We start from the raw sequence: 19,833 nt of genomic DNA, 5'->3' as shown, positions 1-19,833 counted from the left end.
CGGTTAAAAAAAAACTATAATTATTACAAATATTTAAATTAGAATCTAATTAATTACTCTCATTTATTACCTTCTAAACTTTATCTCTATACCCAAAAAAAAGTTTGACTTCCGACTCTCTCTCTCTCTCTCTCTCTCTCTCTCTCTCTCTCTCTCTCTCTCTCTCTCTCTCTCTCTCTCTCTCTCTCTCTCTCTCTCTCTCTCTCTCTCTCTCTCTCTCTCTCTCTCTCTCCACCACCTCCACAGGGTATTACTCTCAGTTTAAGCTTCCCCTACTCTACAAAGGCCTCTCTTGCAGACATTACCTTTTCTAGTGCCTTATATGGGTCAAATAATGTGCAGTAGAAAACCATTTGGAATCACATGTAGTTAAAACCGGCGGGCACTACCTTCTCTTGTGCTGCCATATCGTTGCTCACCACAACGTGCATTAAAGGCTCGAGTTTCTGATTCAGAACTTTAATATTCATCCATAAGCTTTGGCATTTCTCTACACTACAAAAAACGCGCGCTATAGTCGCATTTTTTAGCCGCATTTATAAAAAAACACGGCTATACCTGACCTATAGCCGCGTTTAAAAGAAACGCGGCTATAGACCAAACCTATAGCCCCGTTTCCTAGAAACGCGGCTTCAGACCCAACCTATAGCTGCGTTTTGTTAAACGCGGCCATAGATTAGGTCTAAAGCCGTGTTTCTAGGGCCTTGAGCTGCGTTTTACGTCTGGATTATAGCCGCGTTTATAAAAACGTGGCTATAGGTCCAGACAAAAATATTTTTTTTAAAGGGTGCTATGTACAGTAGAACAATTTTTTTTATAAGGGAGGGTTATAGCCGCGTTTCACAAAAACGCGGCTATAGGTCCATATATATTTTTTTAAAATGATGACCTGTGCATCCGAATAAATTATTTTTTTATATAAGGGCGGGGCTATAGCCGCGTTTTCAAAAACGCGGCTATAGGTCCAGTCAAATAATATATATATATATATATATATATTTAAAAGGATGACCTGTGCATCCGAATAAATTATTATTTTTTTATAAGGAAGGGGCTATAGCCGTGTTTTCAAAAACGCGGCTATAGGTCCATTGAAATAATATATATATTTTTTAAAAGGATGAGCTGTACGTGCATCCGAATAAATTATTTTTTTAATATAAGGGAGGGGCTATAGCCGCGTTTTTCAAAAACGCGGCTATAGGTAACACCAATAAAAAAAACCCAGAACCCCACTTTCCCACCTACCCCCACTCTTATCTTTTCTTTCTTTGGTCATTGTTCTCTGCTTTCTTGGGTTCTTTCTTTCTTTCTTCTCTGCAAGTCACGCCCAACTCTCCTTTCTTTCTTTTTTTTTTTTTTTTTTTTCCTTCTTCACTCCAACACAGCTCTTTTTTTTTCTTTGTTTCTTTGCTGCTGCTTCTTCTTTTCTTTTTTTCTCTCTTTCCTTCTTTTTTTTCTTTCAATACAACGCACACACCAGTACACTCCACACCACCATATACTTCATTTTTCAAGCAAGGGTCACCGGAAAACTTCATAAGAAAAGCTAAAGGCTCACTCATCTCTACTATTTGAGGTAAAAATTCTCTAATTTTGTTATGGGTATTATACTTTTGCTAGAAGTTATTTTTGCTATTGTGTTGCTGATATTGTGCTTATGTTTAAATAGGTCTGTGTTCTTGAGCTTTTGTGTTCTTTGAATGGATTTAGTGTTAAATTTGGGTTGGTTTTGTTGAATGAGAGGAGATTCATGGTTTGTATTGTTATATTTTGGAGAACGTTGCATTTGTACTGTTAGTATATTGTGTTTGATTTTGAATTTTCTGGGTGTGTTTGATTTTAAACTTTTTGGTTTTGTGTTTGATTTTGAATTTTTTGGGTTTGTGTTTAATTTAAAAATTTTTTTTGTTTGAATTTTGAATTTTTTGGGGGAAAAAAAAAACTAGAAAATTTTTTGTTTTAAAAAAAAGCTGAATTTTTGAATTTTTTGGGGAAAAAAAACCCCAGTAAATTTTTTTTTTTAAAAAAAAAAGACCTATAGCCGCGGTTTAAACGCAGCTCAAAGCAGGTTTGTAGCCACGTTTTTTAAAAACGCGGCTATAGACCTGAAGCCTATAGCCGTGGTTCAAAAACGTGGCTTCAAGTCTAGTCTGTAGCTGCGCCGCTTAGGTCGGGGTTGTAAATGCGGCCATAGAAAACGTGGCTTCAAGTCTATAGCCGCGTTTTCGGTGTCTATAGCCGTGTTTTTGAAACGCGGCTATAGACCCCGTTTTTTGTAGTGCTAGAATTGTATGGTCCACTGTACGCATCAAGATCTGAGCTGTCACTGCCAAGTGCCATCCTCCTAAATCTCATAATTTCTTGATTGTATTGGCCAGAATCATATAGTGTGCTCTGGCCATATTTCACCCCAATAATTTGATTTAAAGCCTAAACTAATAATCTATCCTACCCTTATCTATTTACTTGATTCCTAATAACAAAAATACAATATCAAAATGGTATAATTAAAGAGATAAATAGAGGCACGTCACAGACCACTGTGCTGTAAATTCATTGGCATAATGCCTGTAATTCAATGATCATCAGAACAGTGCAATCATAAGGCAATAAGGGGACTGTCAATTCGTCTTGCACTTGCATATATAAAAAGAGTGGCAAGGTCACCTTTATTTCTGTTCATTGGAACTTCTGATTCATTGGGTCCCTTGGTTGAATTTTTGTACCACCGACCAACCTATTATGAGTACAGTATGATTATAATAACATTGCTCTCCAATCATCAACAAAAATGATAAACTCAAGCCACTCATACCACTCTAACAGAATCCTTTTTAGACAACAATTAGACGAGAGAGAGAGAGAGAGAGAGAGAGAGAGAGAGAGAGAGAGAGAGAGGTCAAACTTTTTTTGAGTTTAGAGATAGGTTTAGAAGGTAATAAATGAGGGTAATTAATTAGATTTTAATCAGAATATTTGTAATAATTATAGTCATTTTTTAATCGTTGGATCTATTTAAATCTAATGGTTACATTAGGTGTAACTTGAACCTATCTCTAAAAAAATTATCTAAAAAGTAACCTTGGACTATTTTTTATTTCTTTCCTCAAATAAAAACGCCGTCCTAGTCTATTTGTCTTGCATTAGTATCTACTTATTTGGCAATTGGATGCCAAAGAAAGTGAATACATTTATGGTCTGTTTGGATTAAGGGGGAGGAAAGAAGAGTAGAGTAGGGTAAATTTAGCCTAAAATTAGTCTATTTTCATCTAACTCTATTCTACTCCCTCTTCTTCCCCTATCAATCCAAACGGACCCTTAATCTTTCTCCCTTATCCAATGGGAGGTTTTGGGTAGATACTAGATAGCTAGAAAAACAAAGTTTGGTTGTAACACTTGTTGGGGTAATTCGGTTTTAGGAAGTAGGTTTTTTAATCAAATAACTACTTTTTCTAAACTTTTTTCTTTTAATTCAAATCATTGAAAAGTTTCAATGAAGTATTTTTAACTGAAGAGTTTTTCAATTAATCCAAGACTATTAAAACCATCGTTTACATCCAATCCGAGACTATTAAGTTAGAACATTTAATTCTTCTCAAACAAAAAGTTAGAACATTTTTTTTTAAATCTTGAGAAGAACTCATTGTTGCTCTAACGAAAGGAAATTATCATATTTCAGAATATACTTTCCGAAAAGAGGAAAATAGAAAATAAATTTGAACTATGAAGATCAAAGGTATAAATAAATCTATAAATATAATGCTATAGTCAAAAGACATAAATTATAACTAACGGAGGAAGGGATTATTCAATATTATTTGGTTCCATTTGATTTTTGTTTACCCTATTATTTTTTCCATTTTTAAATATTTGTTGACTCTGCATAAAATAAAAAATAATCATATCACATATTTAAAATAAGCAAATTAGATTTTGTTTCACCATTATCAAAATTTTAAATAAATACAAATTAATACTCAAATTAAAAAAAATAATCAAGATTTATTTAAATATTGATGTTAGTAAAAGTTAAACCACTCATTAGTGTAATTTCTGTTAAATGCTAGAATAGATGAGAAAGCAGAAAAATATATAAAATAGAAAACACAAGAACACAAAATTATGTGGTACAATTTGACGACTTATGTCCACGTAAGAAACTGTTAATGGCTGCATTTTTTATTATATGAGAGTTTATATAGTACAAATCATGTATTATAATGAACCTAATATATGCATATATAGTATGTTAAACTCTAAACTAACCAATCACTAACTATAGTTAATAAACTTATAGTATAAGTAAGAGACTTGATTTGCATCCAGATAAATTAGGCTTTAGCCTGCTCTATTGGACTAATGTATCTAATATATTTCTAACGATTGCAATTTTTTTCCCTATAAAAGTTTAGACGTATTTGGTTTCCTCAATCTAGGAGGAATAGGAAACATATTATTTGTAATATTTTTTTTATATGGTAATTTAATTTGTGTCCTAAATCTAATAGGAATAAGAACTCTATTGCGAGACTAATTTGGTATCCCAACTGGACTATATATACACACATAGGCTTAGACTTACGTTCCAAAAGTCTCTCTCAGTTTCTTTCTCAGAGAGTTCTTTGTTGTTTGCATCCTCTTACGACTATCAAGCATGTCTCTACTCAGAAACCACTCCGTCATCGACCATACTAATTTCTTGGTATGGCAGCAAAGCCAACCCAGCAGCAACCAGCAGCCACCATCTCAGACGACGATGTTGAATGGCTTCCCCATCAAATTTCAACTGCGTAGTCTACGGAAAGTGGAGTTCTACGAAGGTGACAGTCCTGAACCACATGCTTCCTTCGAAAATACATTTCGTAAAAGGGTGTCCGCCTGGTTGTCCGAAGAAGATAAGGCGTTGTTGCGTAACAATGGTGATCGCTTCTGTTTGTATCACGACTTGGGCATCCCAGAGGCATATCATTGTCCTGTGATACAAAAAATAGCAAGTGTTGCTGCATCGGCTAGGGGATCAAGGATGCCAATTGTTGTGGATCTAATGCACACGGTGAAACGCGTAATAAAGATACCCACGAATCATGATTTGGTGTTTTCAAGGAATGAGGATGAGGCGGATGTTGATTCGGTACTTTTGCACTCCATAGAAACTTATGAACCTAAGCCCATTCCAGCGGCGAAATCTTCCATTCGAGCTTTGGAGAAGGTCAGGTTTCAAGGAGGGTCAAACTCGATTCAAGAATGTACAATTTGCATGGAAGAGTTTCGAATTGGTTCAGAAGTCACTCGCATGCCTTGCTCGCATATCTATCACGAAAAATGTATCTTCAAGTGGTTGAAGATGAGTCACTTATGCCCCTTGTGCCGATACCCAATGCCACAACACTCTTGAGATTTTCTTTGTTAGTGTTATGTTAACGTTGTACGTGGTTCTAGATTGGTTTCTTTGAAAAGATTAGTTTTTTTTTTTTTCTTTTTTTTTGAGAAAGTTGAAAAGATTAGTTGATATTGAAGTTTGATTCTTTTTTTTTTTTTTTCTTCTTTTTTAGTAGCTAGACATTATGAAAAAAATTTATGCCAATATCTTGGAACTTTGATACATGCAAAGTGTTTTATCATTGTTGACCTCCCCCATAACTTGGATTTGGTCCCATTTGATTTCTATGCAAAAAAAAAAAAAAAAAAATGGTTAGTATTTTATCCAAAGTATCCACTAAGGGCTATTTTATTTTAGTTCAAATCTTAAAGGTCAAAATGTAACAATTAAGAAAACCTATAGAACTAAATTGTGATTGAGCCAAACCAAAAGGGGTAAATTGTTTCTCCACAAATTAACTACGTTTTTTTTTTAAATTTTGAAATAAACCTAAGAAATTAATTTTAATCTGTAGTTGAGGGAGTTAGATATAAGAATTGAAATTTCATAGACTAAATTGTAATAGAACTAAACCACAGTGGGGTGAAATTATAATTTTTCCTTGTTGACTAAGTGAATAATGGTTTTGCATTCAGCTCGACAAATAAATAGAGTATCCTAATGTGATGAATGTATTACTATACTAAGGCTATCTATTGATATGTTTCCTCAAAGAGGAAGCCCTAGCTTTTCAAAGAGTGTAAAATTAATTTGTCATTTTGGTATGGCTGGAATTCTTAGTGTGGCTGAATGGATTAAACATACTGAAATTAACTCTCTAGGAGTGTTTTACTTGCATGATAATATTAAAAATTAAAACTAATTAAAAATTATTAGTCTTAATGTTTACCTAAAATTCAACTATCCCCTTCAAAGTTAACGTCAGAGGGAAGGGAGCGGCCACATTATATCTTACTGTACATCTCCTCCCTTAAATTATTAACAAAAAAATTTCATTATGTTAAAATTTTTTTTACTTAATGGCCATCCTCATTTTTTTTATTATAAATAATTATACAAACACTTAAAGAACTAGTGTCTCATTTTTCTCTTTCAATATTTTTTTTTTGCCCTATATAACTCATCAACTTTAAGAGCATTTAAATTATATATTCATGAAAATATATTTGTAAATCTATTTAGTTAAAAACTCTTTTTCTTTTCCAAAAAAAAAAAAAAACCCTTTTTGATTGAGTTAAGAAGATAGGATTGTGTGGTTTTTTTACTTTAGGAGAAAATATATTGAGAATTTTATGGATAGAATTTTGGGGGCCATTCTATTTTTTTATCAATAAAAAATAGATTCATTTAGTTTTTTGTAAGTATTATATTTCTCTTATTTAATATATTTATATATGTTAAAGCATTTAAAAATAACTTTCATTATTTAATTTTATCTAAAACTAATTGATATATATACATATATATATATTATGTATTTTAAAACTATTGTTATACTTTTTTTTTTGAAGGCAAACTATTGTTATACTTTAATATGTAATCTTAACATATTTAACTAGAGTCCCTAGAAAGATTTGCTGACTCTATTATTGTTCGATGTCTTGAGTCATTCTTCAATGACGGATAACTACAGTTGGGAGTGTTTATTTGTGTGGTATCAATAAGTAATTATTTTATTAGTTAATTAATCTATTGCTTTAAGAATTTTGTGATCTAAATCACATTTTTTTTTATATAAACTGTGTAACAATAATTTTTTTGGGTTATAAAAAAAACTTATACGAAATTATAAATAAAATTAAATAAAATTCTTTATGCTTACATGCATCCAAGACTTTTGAGTTAGAACATTAATATATATATATATATATATATATATATATATATATATATCTTGAGGAGAATTTGTTTTTTTCTCTCTCTCTAACACAAGGAAATTACCATGTTATAGAATATATTTTTAAAAAAGTGGGGGAAAAAAAGAAGAAGTATGAACTATAAATATCGAAGGTTCAATGCTATACGCTGTACTCATGACATCCATCATAACTCATAACTAGTGGAGGAAGGGGGTTTTATCATTGTTGGCAGCATAACTTGGATTTGATCCCATTTGATTTTTATATACCCTATTTTTCTTTTCTAAATATTTGTTGCCACTGCATAAATGAAAACAATCATATCTCCTATTTAAAATAAACAAATTAGATTTTGTTTCACTATTATTAAATTATAAATAAATACTAAAATAAAATGATGATAATCAAGATTTTTTACATATTGATGTTAGTAAAAGTTAAATCACTTAATTGTGATTTTTTTTTTTTATTATTATAAAAGTTTAGAAGTAATTGTTTTCCTCAATCTTGGAGTAATAGAAATCATATTCAAAAAATAATAATAATTTTTTTTTGGATAAAAGGTAAGAACGAGTGGGTCTTTCCTTTCTTTTCTTTTTTTACTTTCTTTTTTTAATATAAAGTTAGAAAAATGGGCGGGTTTTTCTTGCTTTTGATTGATTTAGTAGGAAATAGGAATAGAACTCTATTTCAATACTAATTTAACATCCCAACACAACTATATATATATATATATATATATATATATATAAAAAACACATAAACATAGAATCATGTTCCAAAAGCCTCAGTTTCTTTCACAGATTTCTTGTTGTTAGCAGAAATAGCCCTAAAGAGTTTACATAACTAATTAATTTTGCCTTATTGCTATCCACCTAAAATTTTCCTTAAAAAGTACTATTCAACAATTAAATTAAAGAATCTATACTTAATATATATACACACACATAATATCGCATCTCTACTTAATTTGATGTTTCATTAAAAATTAATAGTAAATATATTAAGAGTGTGACACAACATTGTCAATAGCGATCCAGCATCCATTCTCCCATTAGTCAAACAATAATTCCATGACTGAAAATCAATGCTTCATCATCCAAACTTACATATTAAACTAGAATCAAAACAGAAAAAAGCTACACATTATGTCTTATCTCATTGATTATCTCTACTTTTGTTGATTATCTTTAAACAAAAGCACTAAAAATTTAACAACTTTAAAAACTAATACTAGTCTATCAGCCTGTAACTCCTACCGGTGAATGGTTGGAACTTTTCATCTACTTTCTTCAATGCCACATCTTATTTAGAGTTCTTTTCCAATTCCTTATTAGAACCAAAGACTAGCTTTCCTGGTTTACTTCTCAGGTTGGACTGAGTAGCCTTGCTTTTCTCATTAACTTCATCTACAGAAATTTGCTTCAACCTGGCAGAGCAATCTGATACAACTGACTCCATAGAAATCTCCCATCCAAGTGCCTTGCTTCGCCACAAAAAGGTTCAAACTTCACATAATCACATCATATATCCTTCACTGCTTGCTCCTCAACTTTCTTCGTAGCCATGACATCCTTTGTCAAAGTTTAGATGGTAAGAAGTCAGATGCAAGCACTTCAAGATGAGTTTGCTGAAGAATGAATGAAGACATTAGCTCAGGCAGAGAAGCAGAGCATTGGAGCAAAGCATTGGAATAGTTGTGGATGAATTCGCTAATTCACTAAACAACTACTATAGCAGATACGACCTGTAGTTTTAGACTTGGATTAGTTGGTTGTAGATAGTTGATCCGCATATTTTGGAATTAGTTTAGAGTTAGTTATTTTCATTTCTTTTGCTAACTCTGTTATATAAACCTCTTGTACATCATTTTGTTAATTAATGCAAGTATTACAGAGCTTCTTCAATCTTGATTCTCTCACTCTCTCTCTAGCTTCTCTATCTCATAGCACTCTGTTTTCTTATTAGTGAAGTAGGTAGTCACTGTTGCATCTCCTTACATAATTGTTGAGATCAACTTCTGAAGCTGTGAAATTCGTGGACCATTGGCTTGTGAGAAACGGTTTCTGAGTGAATTCCAAACCTCCATTGCAGTGTTTCTGTAAATCACACTTGCAATGATATGAGGTGAAACGGAATTCAAGATCCATGAAGAAATCATGGAATTGTTCTTTGACCAAGCAATCTTTTCTAGAGGGGTAAGAGCCATGGAAGCTGTGATAGAACCATCCACAAAACCTAGCTTGCTTTTCGCATCCAATGCCATAACTAAGCATAGCCCTAGCCCAATTAGGGTAATTGTCCTCTGTCAAGAGCTAAGTGACAAGAATTGCACCTAGTGATTCTCCATGGTGCAAGAAGAAAGGCAAAGGCAGGCCTATATGCAGCCACTGTGGCAAAATTGGCCATTTCATGGAAAAGTGTTACAAACTAGTGGGATTTCCACCAGAATACAACCAAAAGGGCAGAGTTTTTGTGGCAAATCAAGTGACTTTTGATGGTGAAACTGGTCAATCCGAGGCTGCATCACAGTCAAGCTCTTTTCCCTTTACAGCTGAACAATGCCAGCAGTTGTTGTTAATGCTGAGCTCCCATGCATCTTCTTCTAACAACCAAGATGTTGTTCATGCAGCCAATTTAGCTCTCTCATGTATTTCTTGTGCCTCTTTCCAGGATTCTGTTTGCCTTAGTTTGAAGAATTCAATTTTTGCTGAAAATCCTTCAAACAAAACAGCTCACAATGCAGAAACTTGGGTTCTTGACACAGGAGCCACTGTTCATATCATTCATTCTACATCTCTATTTACCAAAATAACTAGTTCAATATCTTCTTTTGTACATTTGCCTAATGGTGAAAAAGTTCGTGTCACACACATAGGCACAGTTCAACTCACTTCAACCTTGATTCTTGAAGAAGTGATTTGTGTCGCAGCTTTTTCCTTTAATCTAATTTCAGTAAGCAAATTAACCAAATCCTTGTCATGTTGCTTGGTTTTTCTCTCAAACTATTGTTTCATACAGGAACTTACTTGTTGGAAAGTGATTGGATTGGGTAAGCTTCATAACAACTTGTACCTGCTACAAACTTCAGAGAAGTCCAAGCCTGTCTCAGAAGCCACCACTGTCCTAGAGTCAGTTTTCAAGCCTTTTGCTCATTCTGTTTCCAATGCTTCTAATGTCAATTAGCCTTACTTGTGGTATCTTAGATTAGGACATGTGTCTAATGACAAACTTCACTAATATATATCAGATGTATCTTCTTTTCATTCAAATAAAGACTGTGTTGTTTGGCCAATTACAAAGCTTAAAAAATTTCCCTCTCCTAATTCTAATCATCTATCTAAGCATGTTTTTGATTTAATACATTGTGATGTATGGGGACCATTTGCTAAAGCAACTCATGATGGTTTTAGATACTTTCTTATAACTGTAGATGATGCTACAAGGTCCACATGGGTTTATCTCATGAAATCTAAAACAAATACTAGGCCTTTGTTAATCTCATTTTACAAGATGATCTTTACTCAATTTCAGACCAATATCAAAGTAATTAGAACTGACAATGCTCAAGAATTTTTCCTCAAAGACTTTTATGCTTAACATGGGATTATCCATCAACACTTATGTGCTGCTACTCCACAACAGAATTCAGTTGTGGAGAGAAAGCATCAGCATATTTTAAACATTGCTAGGGCATTGAAATTTCAGTCTAATATACCATTTTGCTATTGGGGAGATTGTGTTTTGACAGCTGCTTATATCATTAACAGGCTGCCTAGTACTGTTTTGGACCATAAAACTCCCTTTGAGAAACTTTATTGCAAGATTCCTTCTTATCATCACTTAAAGGTGTTTGGTTGTCTTTGCTTTGCATCTACACTAGCTCACAATAGGTCTAAGTTTGCTCCTAGATCTATTCCTTGTGTCTTTCTTGGTTACCCTTTTGGTGTTAAGGGTTACAAGTTGTTAAATTTGGTCACAAGGCAGATATTCATCTCAAGGGATGTTTCATTTCATGAAAATGGTTTTCCTTTCATTTCTTCTGTCACTTCACCACAGTCCTCTATTTCTTTTCCTCATATTTGTCCTAATGTGGCAATCCCAGTTGATGCCATATTTCTAGATCCTATTTTTTCCTCTCCAGGCATTCCTTCTTCTACTTGTAGTTCTACTCAGGTTTCTAACCAAGTATTGGATCATGGAAAGATATAAAGCAAGATTAGTTGCTAAGGGGTTTACTCAGCAAGAGGGATTAGATTTTAAGAGTAAATTAAACTAGTAAATAAATGTTCTATATATAGATAATTTTTTTTCCCAATACCCCCTGAAGAACATGTAGAACCACCCCAACCCAAGCTATCACTGCTCTGCATTCAATCAGATAGTAAAATAGGCAAAAGTCTTGTAACTCAACAAACACCTCCTAGTGTTTTCAATGAAAACATCCGAGGTTCAAATCTCCTTCCCCCATTGTAACTATTGAATTAATAAAAAATAAAAACTTGAATTTTCCTTTTATTTACCAATATAATAAAAATTATAATTTAACAAATTTTCCTTTCATTTACCAAAAAAAATAATAATAATTTTAATTTTAATTTTTTAAAATAATAAATAAGAAAAGAGCATTACCTTTGTGAATAGTTGAGTCCTTGTACGAAAAGGCTGCAAAAAATAGACATACATTTTAACAAAAATAAAATCCTCTCAACATTTAAAAAAAAAAATCAAATTATTAAATCTTAACCACATAGAACTCCAAGCAATATCATAATAATATGTTAACTATGTAGCTACATACAACCATGATATCACCTATGAATTATTTCAAACACATGTAAAATTTTCTACAATAAATAGATATTAACAAATTCCACAAAATAGCAACAAAGAATTTGTTCAAGTCGCCTCCAACAAAGATTATGCCGTTCTAATTCTAACAATGATAGTGTCGCTATTCGATGACCAATGCCGCAATTGCTATAATGCTGTTTGCAATATCAAATAGCAAAATGATGCAACACAGCCTAGGCTTCACCATCTAAGGGTTGTTTGGAATCACACACCAAACACAGATGCAATTTGCACGAATGAATATCATTATTCAAAAATAGTCTCAATAGTCTGCCTACAAAATAAATCATCTGAAGCTTTTATAGAGCATCTAGGAAAATAAGAGATAAAGATAAACATCCATGAAACAAATCCTAAGAAAACTCAAATACTAATCCAAATACTAAACTAATCCCTACCTAAGAATATGAAATTTAATCTCCGTCATAACTCAAACAGATTGATGTCCCATGATATAAAAGCGCTGAAATAATCTTGAGTCAAAACACCAAACTTTTAAGAAAAGTCTTTTGTATGATAGATCACTCAAAAGAAAAGGTTTGAGTTCCAACCACATTTGTTCAACTGAAACAAAAAAGTTGAGGAAATTCGGCAAGTTGCACCATCAAAACCACAACTTTGGCCCTAGAGCATAAAGTGCCGTAGAATTCCTGTGCAAAGTAACAAGAAACTACATGGATTTGAGGTTTTTTTAAATCAATTAATATTCCACACATGTTTTTGAAAATGAAGTTCTGAGCTCAAGGAAAACAACGACAATTTTGTTTATTTCAGGGCAATGTTTTCAATTATACCAAACGATTAAGTCAAGTTTTTGGCACTGAAGAGAATCATCACATCATCTTCTGCATCTTTCTTTAAACCAAAGCAATGAAAGCATAAGATGACATGTGGCAGAAAAGGATCCAAAATGCCTACACCTTTCAAGTTTACTCAACATTAGGACGGTGAGAACAAATTCAATCTCACCAAAATTCTTCAACAAATCAATGGAAAACTAGTAGCCAAATCAATACTTACAGCTTCAATACATCCAAATAAAAGGTTAACCAAAGCTTTCTACTGTAGAAATCCTTCAAGTGATTGTCCCATCTGCCGAATTTTCAGATGTCATAAAACCTAACAGCAATTTCAACATAAAGAAAGTTTTATAAAGGTCTACACCTACCAAAAATGCAATAAATGCAAATTGCAGCTCTCCAAGAAGTACATCTTCAGAACTCCCATAATCCTTTATCAGCAAACTTTCTAACAATTATGTCTGAAAAGATCAGTGGAATTTAAAACCCAAATCAGCAAATGCTAAATGGTAGAAAAATCTGTTGAGGTCATGTCTAAGTCTCTTAAGATCTCTTACCTTGTCAATGTTCAAGGAAGTAAGCTCTTGCCCATGTATTCCTTTTTGTTTGATAACATGGGGAATTGATGTATAGTAACATCTTCTGCTCTGAGAATTGTCCACTGATGTTAAGAACTTGCTAGACTTCATCTGCTCATCTAGTGCTTTCTCCATTGCTGTTTTAGGAGCGTTTGTAACTATCCCTGATTCACATGCAACAGTGATCTCTCCTCCAATGGGTTCTGCATGTCGAATGAATCGTTTAAATTTAAAAGTTTTTGCAGAATTGACAATCAGAAGACGCAAACAATAACCAAGCCATAGTTTAAAAATATAAACCACAGATTCAAAGTAAACAAAGAATCAAGATAACTGAAGATAACTGGTATTAAAAAAAAGAATACATGATCTAAACCAAATAAAACAATGATATAGTGGTAGTCATTAGGTGCAGTATAAACAACAGATATGATTAATGAAGTTTCTGAGTGGCACGAACCATTTATCTTACTAAAGAAACGCTCCAGCCAATCAAATGCCCTTTCTTCACACTTCTTGCAAATGTAATATATCAAACAAGAAGAAGCTGGTGTCTAAGCCATAATAAACCTTCCCCCCCAAGCTTACATTCCCAACAAGCCACGATAAGTTCTACCCGAAAATTTAAGCAAAAACCAATAAATACCAAATAAGGAAAAACCAAAGGATCAAATGTCTTTTTAAGTGGGCAGTTCAAGAATAATTCTCCATCCCTCAAACACACATCACACCAACAAACAATAATTTTTTTCCCACACCACCAAATACTCAGCTGTAAAAAGACTCATTTCAGAAAGCCCATCGCACAATTTTAGGGCCCGTTTGGTTTAAAATTTACCATCACTCAATTTCATCACTCAATTCTCGTCACTCATCACTCATCACTTAAAATACCTCAATTTCTCAAACACCCTTGTTTGGCACCTTAACTCAGTTCTGCGTTACTTTGTTTCAAAAAAAAAAAAAAAACCCAAAGTCAAACATTGCGGCTCAAACTTAGATTTAATTACAAAAATGCCATTGAAAACTGAGTTATGGTTTCCATAAGTCATAACTCAAAAATCAGATAATTGAGTGATGGAAACAAGGGGTGAAAACTAAGCAAAACAAAAAAATTTGTATGGGTCTCATGTGTTTTGATAACTCAATTATGAGTTTTGGATCATATCACTCAAAACACTCATAAACCAAACAGGGCCTTAGTCCCTCATAAGGCATAGAAACTAAAGAATCAATGGATATTTTGAGTGATCAGTGTCTAAGTTCATATGATGTAAGAATTAAGTTAAACAAATTTGAAAGCTGATGTATACTATAATAATGGTTAAATGACAAATTCACCCTTGAGCTTTTAAAACAAGAGGTAATTTATCAATGTACGTTATATCTACAAAATATCTTTTAAATCTAAAATCAACGTAATCTAGACACGTTTGTACCTTTGATACACTCAGAGGGATGGACAATGGAAACCTTTCAAGGGGGCCTCCAAAAAGAGTAGAACTGTTTAAATGCATGATGGTGCAGATAAATTGCATAAAGCTTGGTAGGCCATGATATTATTTTTCAAGGCCAAAATTAGAGTAGTACCAAATTGTAATGTTTAAATGTCATCTTTGAGGAGCTTAGGGACTATGTCCCCAGTATATATTTTCCTGACAATAGACCAAAAGTTTCTGTTCAACTTTAACTACTACTTGTGCCTCTCAATTGAGAAACCACCAAGATATCCACTCACTAAAAATGACCACAACCTCATATTTCTTCATTCCTGCACACACACCCAGTGAGTCCAATCTCATCCTACACCCTGTTCTTGAACACAAGGACTAAATACCTTTGCCTCTCACTCTCTAGGGTATCTACAACAAACTTTGTATTGAAAATTAGAACTCCTTCTAAGAAATGATCAATAATCTCTTCTTTGATGATAATTCCTCCACAAAAAATGGAATTGATGAGAAAATTGCACACATCTATAGACATATAACATGTATCCCATAGCATGACACTAATCTGAAACGTTAAAGCTTTCTACTGTTACATGGTTTCCCATCCTTGGTTAGATAGTTATGAGACTAATTTCCACCATTTTCCTAGAGCCAGTCCATCTCAAAGCCTACCATTTTCCAACTTCAAATTCCAGTCTCAAATCTGTGAGCAAGAAGCATCTAAATATCACACAACATGAAAAGAGAAAAAAACTAAAATTGATTGAAAGCGAAACATATACTCAGATGGAAAATCAAAAATAAATCAAACACAAGTGACAATAGTAAAGAAACTCATAATAGATTGCAGTATTAAGGGCCCCAGTGTAGTTAGATGGAACTAACCAATCCGTTCAATAATGCTCTTTGTAATGTAATTTGATAAATGCTTCCAATCTCCATACTGGCTTAGATTGTAAGGACCAAGTTGTCTGTCAAACTCCAAACTTTTGACTGCTTGACAATATCTCTCTTCCTTAACAAAGGAAAAGTGAGAGAGAGAAAAAACAAACTCAGTTTCAGATCAACAAGATTTTTAAATTTAGACCTTAGAGACTCAGCAGCATTCTTCACAAAAGCAAAGTTTCAAGCTTCAAAGCAGGTAGCTTGGTGAAACTGAGTGGCATAATAGCTATAAATCTTGTAAGTGATCACCTAGCAGAATATATTGAGGGTTGAACGTCCACTTCTATAGATTTGAACAACAGGATCTACTAAGTAGGGGAACATAACCACGTGAAAGTATTATGTCAAGTTGGAATTCTCACTGTACTACACAATTTTTGTATTTTTGATAGTTATAATGGGGAAGGGGGGACTTGAACCCAAAATGTCTCCATTCGAATCACGAAGAAGTTCTAGTTGAGTTATAAGACTCTTGGCACTCCACAACTTTAGTATGGTTAGAGTAGGTCAGAAAAATATTAAATGTCATGTCAAGACATATAACCTAATACATTCCAATGAAAAGACATGATAAAGAAATGTCAGAAACACTACCAAATGTAATTCGCATTGTTAACTGTACAGTAGCTATAATATGCTTTTGGGCAGTCAATTCTCAAGTTAACTCTGATTTAGAAAAAAGATTAAAACTTAATTTAAGGAAATCATACAAGAAGAAATCCAATAGTGCAATTGCATTAAGCAATCAATTGACATCAGGTTAGTCTGGTTTTCAGATGTAACCATCCTGTCTCTACCCCTATTGGAAAATTAGTTGACAACTAACTCTTAAGTCAACTTTATAATTCATCTGACATACTTTGTCAAATGCTCAAATGTTTTTAAATAAAACCATCTTTTGATTTCCTTACAAGATTGCAAAGCTTTATAAGTATTTGATTACAAAGTGGGGAAAAGAATCACGTTTTCGTAAAATGGATGCTTGATTGATTTTTCTTGCTTGGTAGCGCTTCCAAAATGCAGCAGGTTAGCAAGTTCTGTTTTGCCAAAACCTAAAAGGGAACCAAGTTCCCTAACTAACTTCAAGACTTGAGACCACAATTCAAATCCATGCAGGTTGCAAAATACATCAGTCTGACTCTGTCCCCATACTAGTAGCTATATGCATCACGTACCAAAATAAATAAATAAATGGTATGTGCAACTAAAATGGTTACAAACCTCTTCTTCAGATACTTTGACCAATCGTTCCTGTTGTTGATCCCACCTACGAACAATTACCTGTTGCATCCATTTACATGAGGAACATCATTCTTGGTGCCAATTTTCCAGCTCTTTTGAAAATAGCTTATTGTTAAATCTAATCAATTATTGGCAAAATGAAGTGGCCTTTGGTTAAATCTAATCAATTATTCTCCAGTTACATGGGTGTATCACCTTTTTTTTTAAAAAGCTCACTTTATCTTAGCTTTCATGCTTAAAAAGGCAAGCGCACATAACCTTATTGTTATGCAATGGCAGGATGCCAGTAGGAAACTATGTTGAAAATGATAACATAAAGATGTCAATTACTTGTTACTATTTTATTCTCTCAGCCACAATTTTATAAAAACTGTGCCAAAAAGAAGTTTTTCTCTCTCTTCATCTGTCTTGAACATTTAATAACATGGGCTGATTTACCGAATTATTTGTATAATAAATCATGTTGGCCTCTTATTTTTACAGTTCAAATGCGTGTTCCATCAAAGCCTCATTTCAAACATAGAGAAAATAGTTATTAATAAAATTGGAAAAGATCTAGATCCTCTATCTACGAGCATGGATGCATCAAATGGTTGAAGTGTACAATTAGGATATGTTAGAAACAGCTCCAACATGACCAGATATGAGTCCTATACATTCAGATCATCGCAGGATACTTCGGTGATACAACAAGGACACAGCCATGACATGTTTGGGGCTATACCGCTATAATGAAATTTTCTTAATAAGAACCAGGTTTATAAATACTCTTTAAAATACTTTGGGATTCAAATATAAGACAAAGAGGATATAACTGCTTTATTTTAAAAATATATATATATATATATATATATTTTGAAGGTACGAATAACACATCTAATGATGTTGCTTTAGGGCTATGAATGAATAGTGTATGTTGTGGAAAAGAGAATACGTCATGAAAATAAACAAGAAGTAGCCTAAAGAATAGCAATGGGATAATATCTACATATGAGTTGACTCTATGAAGAAGTGAATAGAGTTACTATCAGTAAGGCCCAATACAAAAGACCACTCATAAAGAAAACTAATGAAGGATGCTTTTATTTGAGAAGACGTGCACTCCACATTTTCAAAAATACGCCAATTTCATTCTCTCCATATAGTCCACATCAAACATAAAGGAATAAGATTCCAGATATTCAAATTTGGTCCACAACATTGCCACCCACACAAAAAATCGAAAACCTTTTTTGGGTAAAACCTACTGAACCTCCATATGGCCTTCTAAGAAAAAAAGGCATAGGAGCTGAGCCCTCACAATTTCTCATAAAAAGATCACAAAATGAACTCCCCATTACTCTTTTAACTTCCACATCATCCTATCATTCCCCTCCCCAAGGGTAGTATGAGAGTCTAACAAATGGAAAAAATGAAGCCACCTCTTCAGTCTCCCAATCATTAAAATTTCTTATGAATTCCACACGCCAATTCCTACTCTGCCCCTCCACCTGTCTCTTCAACAATGATTCCACAGAAGCATTCTTATCATTGCTGTCGATATTATTCTAAACATAAATGCTAGCCCGAGATATTTGTTCTTCCATATCCATTATTGTTTGTATATCAGTTTTAAATTTATTCCATGTTTATCCTCAGAATGAAAAAAAATAATGAAATACGTATGCAGAAATATATATTATGGATTATGTTCCAACTGTCCGATGCACCACAAATCGACATGACAAGACTAGAAGCACAGTTCCACAACTAGATTAATCAAGTTTCTGTTTCCAATATGGCATTGACATTAAGACAGCAATAGATGGCAACTGTTATAAATTGAACACACTATAAACTAAGGTAGAAAAGTTGGAAATAAAGTAAATGCATTTAAAACCTCAGAAGGAGCAGCGTGGATAAAGAAACCAATAATTGGTGAGAAATCCTTGCCATCTCTGCGTAAATGCAACAAGTATTAGAAAATTGCTCTACAAACAAAAATCGCATAAAAATACAATAACTAAATAAATTACAAGAACATAAAGATTTCTGACAATTAAAGTAACCTAACCTGGTGGATGAACTATAATAAAGAAAATGAGAAGCAGGAGGAATCATCTTGATGCCCTTAAAAGCAGGCCCAACAGAAAACATCTGCCACATTGATTGATTGACGAATAAATATAAGTAAAAGCAAACAGAAGAAAGAAGAAGAAGAAGAAGAATACAGTATTAGTACCTGAGTATCGATGCCGAGGAGAGTGTATTGAGGAACATCGAGGAGGAGAAGTGTAACGCCCTGCTTTACGAGCTCTAATGCTGTGTTCGGATCCATACTCTGAGAGAGAAAGAATTTCAAATTACTGTTCCTCTTTTTATATTGAAAATTTGGTGGTTTTTCTTTTTTGTTCGAGGTTTGAGAGACATCCAGAAGGCTCTCTCGTGCAGGCGACGCGACGCACAAAGAGAAAACCGATAAATTAGGCTGTGTTTGGTTTGTATATTTAATTGCACATTTTCAGTTTTTAAATAATATTTTACATATTTTTTTACCTATGTACATTTTCATAAATATTTTTAAATAATAATTTTTAGTTTTTAAATACATATACTAATATTTCATTTTTGCCCTTTCTTTTAGTCCATTTGAAAGGTAAATAGTAAAATAGAAAGGCAAATTAAACATGAATGGTAAAAATATAAACAATTCAAATTTTCAGGGCATTTAGCACCAAAAAA

The 19,833-nt window shown here is 33.1% G+C and overlaps 1 pseudogene; it reads right to left on the bottom strand.

The window, feature by feature from the left end:
• Positions 1-8,283: 8,283 nt before the first annotated feature.
• LOC142642775 (uncharacterized) lies at positions 8,284-19,562 on the bottom strand (annotated as a pseudogene).
• Between the last annotated feature and the right edge of the window lie 271 nt (positions 19,563-19,833).

Source organism: Castanea sativa, chromosome 7 (assembly GCF_040712315.1).
Source record: "Castanea sativa cultivar Marrone di Chiusa Pesio chromosome 7, ASM4071231v1".
NCBI lineage: Eukaryota > Viridiplantae > Streptophyta > Magnoliopsida > Fagales > Fagaceae > Castanea > Castanea sativa.
The sequence above is the reverse complement of the archived record's forward strand: the minus strand, read 5'-3'. Positions and strand labels throughout refer to the sequence as shown.